Source organism: Ischnura elegans, chromosome 10, assembly GCF_921293095.1.
Source record: "Ischnura elegans chromosome 10, ioIscEleg1.1, whole genome shotgun sequence".
NCBI lineage: Eukaryota > Metazoa > Arthropoda > Insecta > Odonata > Coenagrionidae > Ischnura > Ischnura elegans.
Genome location: NC_060255.1, coordinates 74,620,882 through 74,633,186, shown reverse-complemented (window position 1 = coordinate 74,633,186; position 12,305 = coordinate 74,620,882). Strand labels below are relative to the sequence as shown.

At 41.4% G+C, this 12,305-nt stretch overlaps 1 long non-coding RNA gene across 1 annotated transcript in view; it reads right to left on the bottom strand.

The window, feature by feature from the left end:
• The window catches only part of LOC124166677, a 211,329-nt gene extending 202,334 nt beyond the window's left edge, over positions 1–8,995 (bottom strand). The window contains exon 1 of the long non-coding RNA XR_006866474.1: positions 8,648–8,995. This is a non-coding gene — a long non-coding RNA (uncharacterized LOC124166677). The remainder of the gene's footprint in view (positions 1–8,647) is intronic.
• Between the last annotated feature and the right edge of the window lie 3,310 nt (positions 8,996–12,305).

The window sequence follows — 12,305 nt, the reverse complement described above, 5'->3', positions numbered from 1 at the left end:
CTCTACCAAATATATTTTACAATTCATAGAATCTCGACAGAATTCAATCGTTCACAGAAGAGGCCGTTTGCGGCTTTAACTCGCCACAGGGGTGCCTCGAAATTTAGGATTCCAAAATTCCAACGTAGAACCCTCTCTTTTGTAACGGTATTCCATGAGACCTTCGAGACCCTGGCCCCTATAGCACGTCGTATTCGCGGCCCAAAAATGATGAGTCCACACTGAATAAGGCGCCAGATAAAAAAAGCTACGACTGCCAAACAAACAATTCACTAGGAGCCGTACGAAGAGGTGAATAAGATATGCTACTTCGCACTTGATAGGACCCACCTCGAATAAGAGGAAATCGTATGGTTTCCAGCGAAGTAAAATTTAACCTGTGAAACAATAAATAGACAAAGAAAAAGCGGGTCGTCAAAAAATGCTTTGAGCAAGCAATAAGAGTTATATGACTTTTACATGATAAGTCTGAGAGCCGCAGGGAACACAGAAGCTATGTGCAAAGCTTATATTCATACAAACAATTAAGAATATATCTTATAGAGTAACATGGAGAACATAATCGCAGAACCGCATGACATTCACATATACGACAGAGGAGATATTTTTTGTCGAATCGGTAGATATAGATTTTCCTTTTACATCCAAACAGTAAAGGGCTTTAATTAATGCCTGGAAGAATTCATGCAGTCAAACTCTCTCACGGCACACCTGCATTTTTGTTAATCGCTTCCAGGTTGATGGTTAGTGTCCTAACACCCCCCACCACAAGCATATGAGATCCACATTTCATTAAAGGTCTTTATTTTTGGGGGGAAAGCGCACTACCATACTCATCCGTTTGGGTAAATATCTCTCTGGATGATGCTTTGAAAGATATCTGTTCCTAATAGCTCACTAATTCCACCATAGTACGCGGTATCCTACTCTTAAGGCCTCTATACATGGTAAATGATCATGCGAATGATCATGCTGAATGATCACGTGATCATTCACAGGATCATGCGAGCAAAATAGAACGTCTTCTAATTTTCACTGAATGAGCATGCACATGAAGGTTCATTCGCGAATTGTTTCGTCATACACGGTGAATGATCATGCGCATGATCATGCTGAATGATCATGCGAATGAAATCATTCACCGTGTATAGCGGCCTTTAGGTGTAGATATTGTGGTAGTAGCCTCCACAGTTTTAACTCATCCACAAGGGCACCGAACAGACTGAAAAGTATGGGACTGTGGCTGCGCCCTAAGACGGTCTCCACAGCGAGGATGAGACGTTAAAAAAAATAAAAAAGAGACAAACAAAATATAAAAAAAAACGTCAGACTACTCGGCGAGGGTGGGAGACGGGACACGATTCGTCTCTGTCGGAAAACCGGTCAGTCACACACAAGCACCCACATACGGACGCCACCAAGAGACGCAGGCACCATTCTGGGGGGGGGGGGATGTAAACGGGAGGGGAAATGGAAGGAGGTCCACCCCTTCCTCCTTTGGTACATCGGGGTCGGGCGTCAGATCTCCCCTCTTACGGACAAGGTCAGCGCACAGCCTCGGAATTGGTCATGGAACGTGACAGCAAAGCCGGACTGCACACCTATCTACTGCACCAAAAATCATGCTGCCCTGACGAACAATGTAAAGGCATCGAATATCTTCTACATCTACATAATACCCCGCGAGCCGCCTCAAAGGCGTGTGGCAGGGGGTGTTAGGACACCAGCCATTTACAACAAAAAAGAAGAAAATGAAGTGCTCTAACGAGGCTGGGACTAGCGTTTATTAAAGTCCTTTATGGTTCGGGGGAAAAACGAATTCCCACATCTACCCGTTCGGCAAAACATCTCTCTTAATTTATCGCTTCTATCGGACCTGGAAATATAGTGTGGCTCTAATATTATGTTCTCTGTGTCGCTCTTAAGATATCCATTCTCAATTGTTCAAGCAATATGAGCCTAGCGCGCAGCCTCCGAGTCTCCAACGACTCCCAGCCTAATTCGCTTAACATCTGGGTAACGCTGTCTGTACGCCCGTAGCAGTTTTTGACGAAACAAATCTTGTATGATGTTAGGCACGATGTGTTGGAAGTTCTATTATTATAAGTAAAATATGACATTTAATGACATTTTCGGACATGATACTGCACACTTGTTAATGTTGTTTGTAGCAAGGAAACGCGTAGTGCAGTGGCGTAGCCGGGAGGGGGGGTCCGGACCCCCCCCCCCCGAAATATAACAGCACAATCATTTTCCTTCATAAAAGAAAACAAAATATTGAATAATCATGAATTTAAAAAAATATTTCTTTAACAAATGAAGTTTTTTCGATTATGAAAAGAAGGCATTAAAGGAAAGGATTATTAAAACAGGCATCGCATCACGCGGGGCGTTTTTTTATTCAATTCTTGCTCTCGGTCAAACGGAGGGGCTACGCCCTCCACACCCCTTGAAAAGGCCTGGAGCCTTTTCTGATCACTCTGCCAGTTTTTAAAATTGTTGTTGGTTTCTGGCGTTACTTTGTTGAATTTGCTGAACATTTTAATGAAAAACTTAATATTTGTTTTTCCACAGGATTTTTTTTATTAAAACACGGCCATGATTTCGACGGTTAAAGTTATCTTCTGGTCCAGAACATTACGTTAACCGTTAATTTATTCAATATTCAATTCATAAGGCTCCAAACTTAAATTGTGCTGAACCCTGTGACGCAACACCGTATCAACCTCCGTTGTTGAGATAATAATTCACGAAATTGTACGAGTTCACCAAAATGAAAAGTGCACCGATCGGTTTGAAAATTGGTTTCTCGGCACATCACGCGCTCTATATTAAAAAAAGACATCTAAACTTGACTTGCGAGTGAAAAATGACTTGTCAGTGACTCAACCCGAAGGTTGATTTGCATGGCTGAGGGTAGAGCTCACCCCAGGCTAGGTAACAGGCGTGCAAATTTCACAGTTTCGCCATCCTGTGGCCAGAGTGTTAATCATACCATCACTTTTCTTGAATAAGGTCAGGGTTAGCGGCAATGGCAGCTCAAACGGTAATCTGACTATCTTGGCTTATCTGAAAAAAGAAGACAACCTACCGTCGTCGTTTTCAGGGACTATATTCAAAATAATGTAGCGCGATGGAGTGGAAATTTCCCACATTTTCTTGCTATCCATGAACACTGATCATGTAATTTAATAATCATTTATCTCCTCATTGATGTTATTAATACCTATTGTTTTGTTAGAAATAGTAATCTAGTTCTCGTTTCATTTGTTAAGCTAAATTTCCTTTTTTAAGGTTGTGTTTAATTATTTCTTGGTTTGTTTAATACTCGTTTTTCTGTTAGAAAAAGGCATTATTCTTTTCCAGTTTTATGTTAATTGTACTGCTCACCACTTTAACAATTTCTATGTTCCAAAGGATTTAAAACTCCTAGAGCAATAAATGAGTTAATTATTAATTATTATTATTATATTGAAAAACAACCCATGCTATTTTCCACGATTATTCTGGAAATATATGTATTAATATTATACATTTTAATAATCGTGGAAAATTGCATGTATTTCAATTTCTAATCGGGGATGGCAGCAAGGCGAAGAGGGTGAATAGGCAAAGGGGTTGGCCCAAATATTATAAAACATCTTCCTTCGCTCCTTTTTATTTCGGCGAGAGAGGCGCGCACATCCGGGTTTCCAATTACCCTCCCGCGGTGCACGCCGGGAAGGGAAAAAAAAGAAGTGAGCCCGACGGACGCTTTAGAGATTTCATCTTGGACACGAGAATGATTCGGCGTTTTACACTTTCTACCGGACGAAAGAAGGAAGACCATCTCCCAGCCCTCTCACGAAATTCCACCCGGCATCGGACGGTCAAGATCCGCGTCTGGCCCAGTGGCGGAGACGGCTACCGGGCGGTTGACAAGAGACGAGGGATGCCGCGTCTTCAGACGGAATAAATTACCAAAGGCCGCACGCGAGCGGAAAATGAGAGGACGTGAGGCACATCTTTTAATGTAGAAGCCCCGGAGAAACGACTACGAATGCAATCGACAGTGTGTAAGAGTACGTCAGTGGATATAACTCATAAAGAGTTCGGCTAAAGTTGTTCCTGCATCTAGAACTACACACTCCTCCGCAAGCTGCCTCAACAGGCGTGTAGAATTTTATTGTGTTAAGATATTTACCATTAATTAAAAACGACTAAATTAAATAAAAAGAATGCGTTGGGCATATTCGACTACCGTATCTCACCTAATATTTAAAGAAGCCTTTCATTGTTATGAATATGAATGAAATGCCTATGAATACCCATTTTGCACTAGATAGAATGGTAAGGTTGTTCGGACCCGCAATACAGCTGGGAGGTTACCCCCTACTTAGCCCCCCCCCCCTGCTGTCCCTATCCTAGATCCGCCACTGTACTAAATTACAAGTAGTAGAGACGTAACAGTGTCAAGCGAAACGTTGAGAAAAATCCTCTCAGGTAATAGTATAACTTACTAGAATAATAGTATATTCCACAGTTTTACTGATCCATGCTTTACGTCATAAAGTACTTACAGATTGAATATTAAAGTAAAAATTGAAATCTGGGTCGGTAATATAAAATACATACGTGGAATAAGTAAAGCCATATTCCTTTCACAAGGAATCAGTAGCTTAAAGAATTTACACATAAGGATTTGGACTGTCAATTGGTTTTTTGCCCGGGACATGTAATTGCAAAGCAGAACGGGTTATTTTTCCATCTAGCCGTTCATGCATTCTCGCATTCGTTCTAGCAATTCACCGCTTTGAACGACGCAATTTTAAAAGCGCACTCGCACGCACGTCAGATTGAGCAAGTACGTGTGCCGTGTAAAATAGCCGTAAGTTACGTCTAACGAAGTCAATTCAGGCTTGAACCAAGCCAAGGTCCTTAAATAAATTGCACGTAAAATCGTCAAGTTCGGTCGAAATCTTTTTGCTGAAAATATTCAGTTGATTCGACTAGGTTAAACGGAAACAATGTTTTATTTTGGCTAGCACTCAATTTAATTGGCTGGCCAAAGAGTACACACGATTTACTCCATCAATGTTTAGGATCCTCCTACCAAGGGCATTACATCGTTTGCTGCCGTAACCAGTTACAATGTAACAGCTTAACATTAACATGGAGAGCAAATACATCCAGCAGGAAATAAAATCAGCGAATTTTTTTAGTCTACTTTCGGGAGCAAAGAGCCTTTCATTGAACGATAGGATGACTCGTGCAGCCTGATTGAGATGAATGACTCAATAGTAACAAGAATCACCACCGAATGGAGCGATGCCAAAACGGATTTTCTTATTTTTATTTTCCACTGGCGAAAACAGACCACAGATCAGTACAGATTATGAGTAAACGGCTGATTGGTCCAATAAGATGATTCGGATAACCCGTTTAGGGGCACTTATGTATTATTTTTCCAAGTCCTAAAAATTTTAACCAAATTAATGGCTCTGGTACCTACGACATCCATAATTTTCCACAAATACATCATGCTCCCATTAATCTGTCGCTGATTACGTATTACAGGAGATCTTCAGGATCTGAGCACATGGGCAAGGACAGTGTTTATTACCACTCTGCCTTTTGAGAGGTGAGGTACGCAAAAATTTCTGAGACAATCCACGATATGGATTTCACGAGAAAAAAGCTACAAAGGCCATAATGCCAAGGAAGAATGAGCGACTTTACGGTTACCCTCCTCGCCCAAAAGCAGGACTACTCCATGTTAATTGTTATTAATGAGAGTAAATTAGTACCGGAAATAGAGCAACGGACATTCAGCTTACCCGTATAATGAGTAAACCAATACAATACAAACGATCAATGATTTTATCAGCAACGTATCGGATCAGGGCGGGAATACAGTCAAAATTTCTATCCCGTGGCCCCTTCTCTGTCGAAAAAACGCGAAGGAAGAGATGATTAATTTTAAAAACGAACACATCCCTGGCATATTCCGGTAGAAGGGGTCTCCAGGGAAGAAAAATCGATTGTGAACGAGGATCAGTTGAATGACGGACTTAAGAGAAAAGGGACAGAAATAAAATGATGGGAGGAAAAAAGTTGAAGAGGACGGGAACTTGAAACCGAGGAGGTATGAGAAGGTGAGAGATAAGGAACACTTCCACTACGCTCAATTTTCCTATTCTGTAACGCTCTCGTTCTACAACATTGAACAGACCTCTTGATATGTCAAATATTTGTTTAAGTATAAGCAGCATAAGTATACGGAGGAATATATTACAATCTGATTGTAATATATTCCTCCGTAAGATGAGCATCAAAAAACTCCTCAACTTTGGTTACCGTGGAATGAATGCTTCCAAGTCCTGGCTTACCAAAGCCTAAGCTTCGTTAAAAAACACCCTGAAAAACTGGACGTTTTTTCATTTCAGCTGAGATATGCGTCTGTAACGCTGAAGTTCGGTCTGTTCCTGCGCAAAATTGATAAAGACAGACTACTTGGTTTAACTGCGTAAAGGCCGTTTTACACGGGGCACGTAGTAGCACAATCTGACATGAGTACGAAGGCGCAGTCAAAATTGCTTCGTCTAAAGCGGTGAATTGCTATAACCCATGCGAGAATGCGTGAACGTGATATGGCAAAATGTATTCGCGAAATTCCACGCCAAGAAGAGAAATGAACGCAGTTATAACATGCACAATTCTATGCTCCGTGTAAAACGGCCTCAACACTTCATCTTTCAGTTAATCGTATCCAAACTGGGTTGCACATTATATCTGCGCCGACTGTGTACGTTAAAGCCACTCCCCTTCCGATACATAACGGGCTCGCGAGTATATCGACCAGCAGGCGAGTGGTAAGGGAGAATAGTAGGCGTTGAAGGGGCGTCCAGGGGTACAGGGTTCGGAGGGGAAGGAAGTACCCCGGGCGCCCTGATGACAACAAACGCACCCTGCTGTGGTAAATACTGAGACGGCAGATCTCAAGAGAGGAAGCTGAGCCCCCGGCTCTTGAGACAAGAAAAAAGCTCCTCTCTAAACGACGCGGAAGGCACGAAATTGAGCGAACGAATGAGTTTATGAATGCACCAAGCATCCTTCAAAAATCGAGCACGAAAATATGGACGTAGCTTGACCGGCAAAACACCGATTCAAAACTTATATCAATCATAAAAAGATGGTTCCCAGCCGACGTGTTCAACATTGAATGGCACAAGAAATATAGCTATTAATAGCAATACTGACAGGAAAAATGCGTGGACTATATTAACTACACGCCCAATGTATTTACCTGAACAAATATGGAATATTTTATGCAGAAGATTCTTTGTTGCTGAGCATTCGCACTGGCTTTGGCAGCGGCAATTAGGTAGTTCCATCCAGAGGGCAAGTAAGGCTTCGCTCAAAGCACAAGGAGGGCTTCAGGTAAAAATCGAAATAGGTGAAAAGAATCAACATATGCATCTAAAGAAAGTCATTTTCAGAAAAAAGAATAAGTATCGCGACTAGAATGATAGGAACTGAAAATGTGGGAAAAGAACCACTATGGCTGTTGTTGTCAGAGGGCGTAGGTTCCGTTAGAACATCTCTGATCAATTCTAACAAAAGCTAGCAAAAAATACATATATCTAGAGATATAAAAGCTTTAGTAAGCTATGATAATGGTGCAAATATTCAAGAAAGTCTCTCCTGGATGGTAAACCTAAGTGTAAAGCCGTATCAGGCAATAGTAAAAGCCTATGAAACCTTCGAGTAACCTCACCATATCGGCTTTTGGACCTCCACATGAGGGAGTAGATGCCTCAGGATTACGAACTTTTTATTACCGAGCTAGGGCTTGCCATTCGGACATGCTCGAAGCGAAGCGCAGATTAAAGAATTTGGGTAACAAGGTGATATCACGGAACCAAACATAGTCACAATTACACAAGGGAGAGCTGTAATCCTTGCACATTCTAACACATCCCTCAGTAGTTGAGATTATAGGTAAAGTGTAACTAGTCCCAGGGATAATATTAAAACCATCAACGCTCCCAACTACGTAATTTCTAAATAAAAAAGTAGATGAGAATTGCGCTCCAATACGCGTAAACTGTGCACAGACAACAATGGCAGAAATTTACTCCGAAGCACAACACTAGCCGGATGGCCATTGGCATAAGAATTGGTAAAAACAACGCGTTCGGCATCCGAAAGGAGACCGTGGGACACCGTCCAAATCTTCTTGCGGGCACGGCGGTTGAGGGTGAAGACTACGATGAAGGTGGAGGAGGTCGCCGGGCAGTTAACCAAGTGAGTCCAACGACTCCGGTTGGGCACAACAACCTTCGCGAGTCAACGGTCACGGATTCACTCCCGAAGGACAAAGGAGGGAGAGGCGAAGCCGGCTTACATCGGAGGGAGGGGGAGAAAGGTGAACGGGGGGGTGGCCGCTGGGTGTGTTTGTCCCCGGCCGAACCGCCGACGTCGCCCGCCAAACCAGAAGAGGAACGCCGGGCTCAATGGCCGGCGCGAAAGCACTTTTACCACAAGACACACCCGAAACAAACAACTTCGGTTTCGTGGCAACGGGGGCTCCATCGGAGTCGTCTTCGTGCGGGCGAACGGGACGGAGGGAAATAGACACAGAGCAACACTCCGAGGAACACTTTACCTTGCGTGCAGGACGTTCCACTCGGAATATATGCGGTTCTGGGATGTCCTCCGGTGTTCACAGACAGTAGAAGAAAGCGGTTGAGATGAGAGGGAGTATTCACTCGCACCGCAAGACGGAGACTGAAGCGCGAAGATCTAAGAGTCGGAGAAGCCGCGGGCACTCTGTGCCATATAAGGCTCCTGCTGCTCCGGGATTATTTTCGTCTGGACAGCTACTATACCGAGAGAAGGAAGACAGAAAGAGGGGAGCTGGTCGGGCGACGGCTGCGCGATCTGCCGGGGAGCAATAGAAATAATTCGCGTGAAGCCGAGAGCAGTGACACCTGGCAAAGCTGCGGGAACTACTTGAATTGGAGATTCTGAAACGACAAAATACGAAATACCAAATTAAATAAATGCCCAATTACTTTCATATATTGCGTTACCACGAAAATATGAGGCATTTAAGAATAAATTACAATGATTTATATATGTATGAAGTAATCTAACAAATTAAATACGTTATCATAGTCTCAAAACATAGGATATATTGAAAAAAAATTCTTCAGACATGACACGAATTTGAATAGCTGCCAGTAAAATTCACGTTTACCACTAAATTGTGCCAAGTTTTACAATAAAATTCGATGTTATTTTTATATATCAACTCGGATAAATCGCTATTGGCCTCATTTAGGAAAACCAAACGATGGTTGATATAAACTACGTCATAAATGGATAGCATGGATCACAATTCTTCTGAGTCTGCAATCACGCATTTTAATGTCGATACTCTCAAAAATAAAGATGCAATTTTGTGATCGATTCAATTCGGACTGTTGTTCGATTGACTGATAGGAATTAATATCCCAATTCAAAGTCTAAAATTATCTAAAAATAGCCATTTCGGGCGACCAGCTGGCTCTAAGTAAGCTAGTATTTTTGGCGACGGAATTTGTTCTTTCACCATGACCTAGATTTAGGGATAGATATAACCCCCTCGAATCTCTGTAGCCTAAAGAAGCGACAAAAAATATAAGAATCAACGTCTAAGCGTTTTCCTAAAGATTGGCTCATTTCTAACGACAGAAATAACATAAAATACGACAAGATAGAATCCATAGATGAAAATTTCTCCGAGGTCGTATTTTTCAAAGTACATGGTGGTTTATGGGCTATTAAGCTAATATTTTGGTCATCTATATAATGTTGTGGTTGATGAAACTGATCGTAAAACCCATATCAATCCATTAAGCTTCATAACTTTAAGGATCCCCGTATCTAGTGTCACAGACTTCTTGTGGACTGGGGTAGAGTTTGCGTGTGAGGGGCCCGGGGTAGTCTGACCCCCCTCTATGGGCGACCCTGTCTAATGATTGAAATTTTTAATCATTTTTCCCCACGAATTTTTAAAACTTTCCCAGGAAAATAGCGCAAATTTTCTGCGAAGAAGGCTTATAGCAATCACTATGAAACATTTTCACGTTAAACGTGAATAACTAAACATAAATGAATACAGCAATTGTGTACCTCCAATTTTAAACTTGGATAGTTAGGAACCCCACAGAAGCTACATAAAAAATGAATTTCCATCCCTCTCTTGTCTGCTCATAGCTAGATAAAGAATTTGTAAGAGGTCTAAAATATCCAAGCCATTGCACTGAATCAATGATGTAATCATAACTATCTTTGTCGAAAATCAACATGAATATGTCCCAAAAGTCCTGTGTGAAATTACTCTAATTGTGTATAACTAGGCAAACATGAACACACACAGTGGCGTAGTTCCGACTTCAGACTTGGAATGATGGAGGATATCTTAAATACCCCCTCCTGGGGAAAATGGCATAACTGCAAAAAAAAATTGCCGCAACTAGCATGACCTACTGCTCTGAACATTACTACGTAAAGCAAGCAGATTCAAATTTGGTTGGGATACGATTGACGTTAATGTATGAGTTTCTCTCCGCGGGCATTGGCATTTTGTAATAGAGTACAAATCTCAAAGGTTAAAAACATTTTAAAATGTGCTCCCATGCACGGGAAGTAGGCCACATCTGTGATGCAGCGCGTTTGATGATTTACCCGTGAGCCAATTGACTCATCCCAACCAACCATTTAACTAAGAATGTTACATTTTTAAGCATTAGTTTGAATTTTCCTTGCCGTTTCATGTTTGTGACAACGAAAAACTTATCTTATACAATAATCTCAATTCAGCAGAAAATTCGCATAAGAAAAACATTTTTCCTTCGGTAACTTCCAAATTAAATGGTATTTAAAAATTTATAATGTTTTTTTAAATTATTTTTAGTAGATCGGATTGTATTTTCTCTTTTATGTAATAAACATTCAATCACTCGAAACAACAATTCTCCATTACTTTTGTTTTGTTACTTTTATGTAATTGGGTGGTTTCCTATCATTTTTATTGCCTAAATCGAAAGATTATTACTCCTGGAGTAATTCTCCTGCGTATTTCACGCTTTTAGATTTTTAAATGACGATATCTATTTCTCGCGATTAAATAAAAAGTGAAGAATTTCAGGCGCGCGAAAACGCGACGGCTAAGTATGAATGCTGGGAAAATCCCGTGTGACGCCTGGCTGCTCCTTTGTGAGGCCACCTAGGTGCGATGCTATTTTAAACCATATAGTTTGATTCATATATTCCTCTCCACTCCACCTTTTCAGGCACTGTTGAGTTGTGGCGGTGTTAATTGTCCTGCATTCCAGGACTCAGACTTATGAAGTCCACTTTGGCGGCTGGTGTTAAACCATATAGCTTAGACCATCAGTAGCTTATATGGTCTAAGGATGCCATGAACGCCGCTACGATTCAGGATGCTTGCTGCCGAGCATGGCTGTAGCGTAGAGTACCCTGTTAGCAGGTAGCGTTTGGCTTAAATAAGGATTATTAATACCTTATCAAACGAAGGAAACTTTCCGACCATAGGCAATTTAAATAGGTGATAATTAAGAAATGTTTCCCTGAGATCTATGCCTCATGCATGCATTGGTAATCTCAGACGATCTAAAACTACTATCTACTCGTATAGAAACTAGGTCCCTGTGACGTCACGTTGAGTGGCATCGTATGGCTGCCAATCTGGCCTTTTTCAAATAATGCTATAAAAAGTGAGAATTTCACAGATTATAAAATTGAATAATGTAATATGGTTTAGTGAATTCGTTCCTTGAAACTGCGCTGAAATAAAAATAAACTAAAATAACCATTTCTAGTAACCCTTTTAAAATGTCCTTGTCTTCGCCTACCGCACTGAAGGTCGCGGGTTCGAGTCCCGGCTGGATAGGAGGCCCCTTCTGTCTGTTGTTGATTTTTAAGACTCCCGATGTGAAGGCTTCATTGTGCTGTTTTCGGGGTAATTGTAATAAATAAACAATAAAAAAGCATCAGGTTCTCTTCTTCCTTTTATACTTCTTATCTTCTATACCTTTTATTTTTAATGTAGTATTTTTACACGGAGTATTTTGTAAACAAAGCAAATAAATGAAAACTTAGAAGTTTATAGTGGCAAAAAATACTTTGGTTCAAGTAATGTGAGTCTTTCTTTATTATGCTTCCACATACGTTTCACGATAGACGCGAGCGTTGTGGAGGGCCCCTAAGCTCGGGGCCCTCGGCGATCGCCGACCAGCCGACCTAGCCAGACCCCC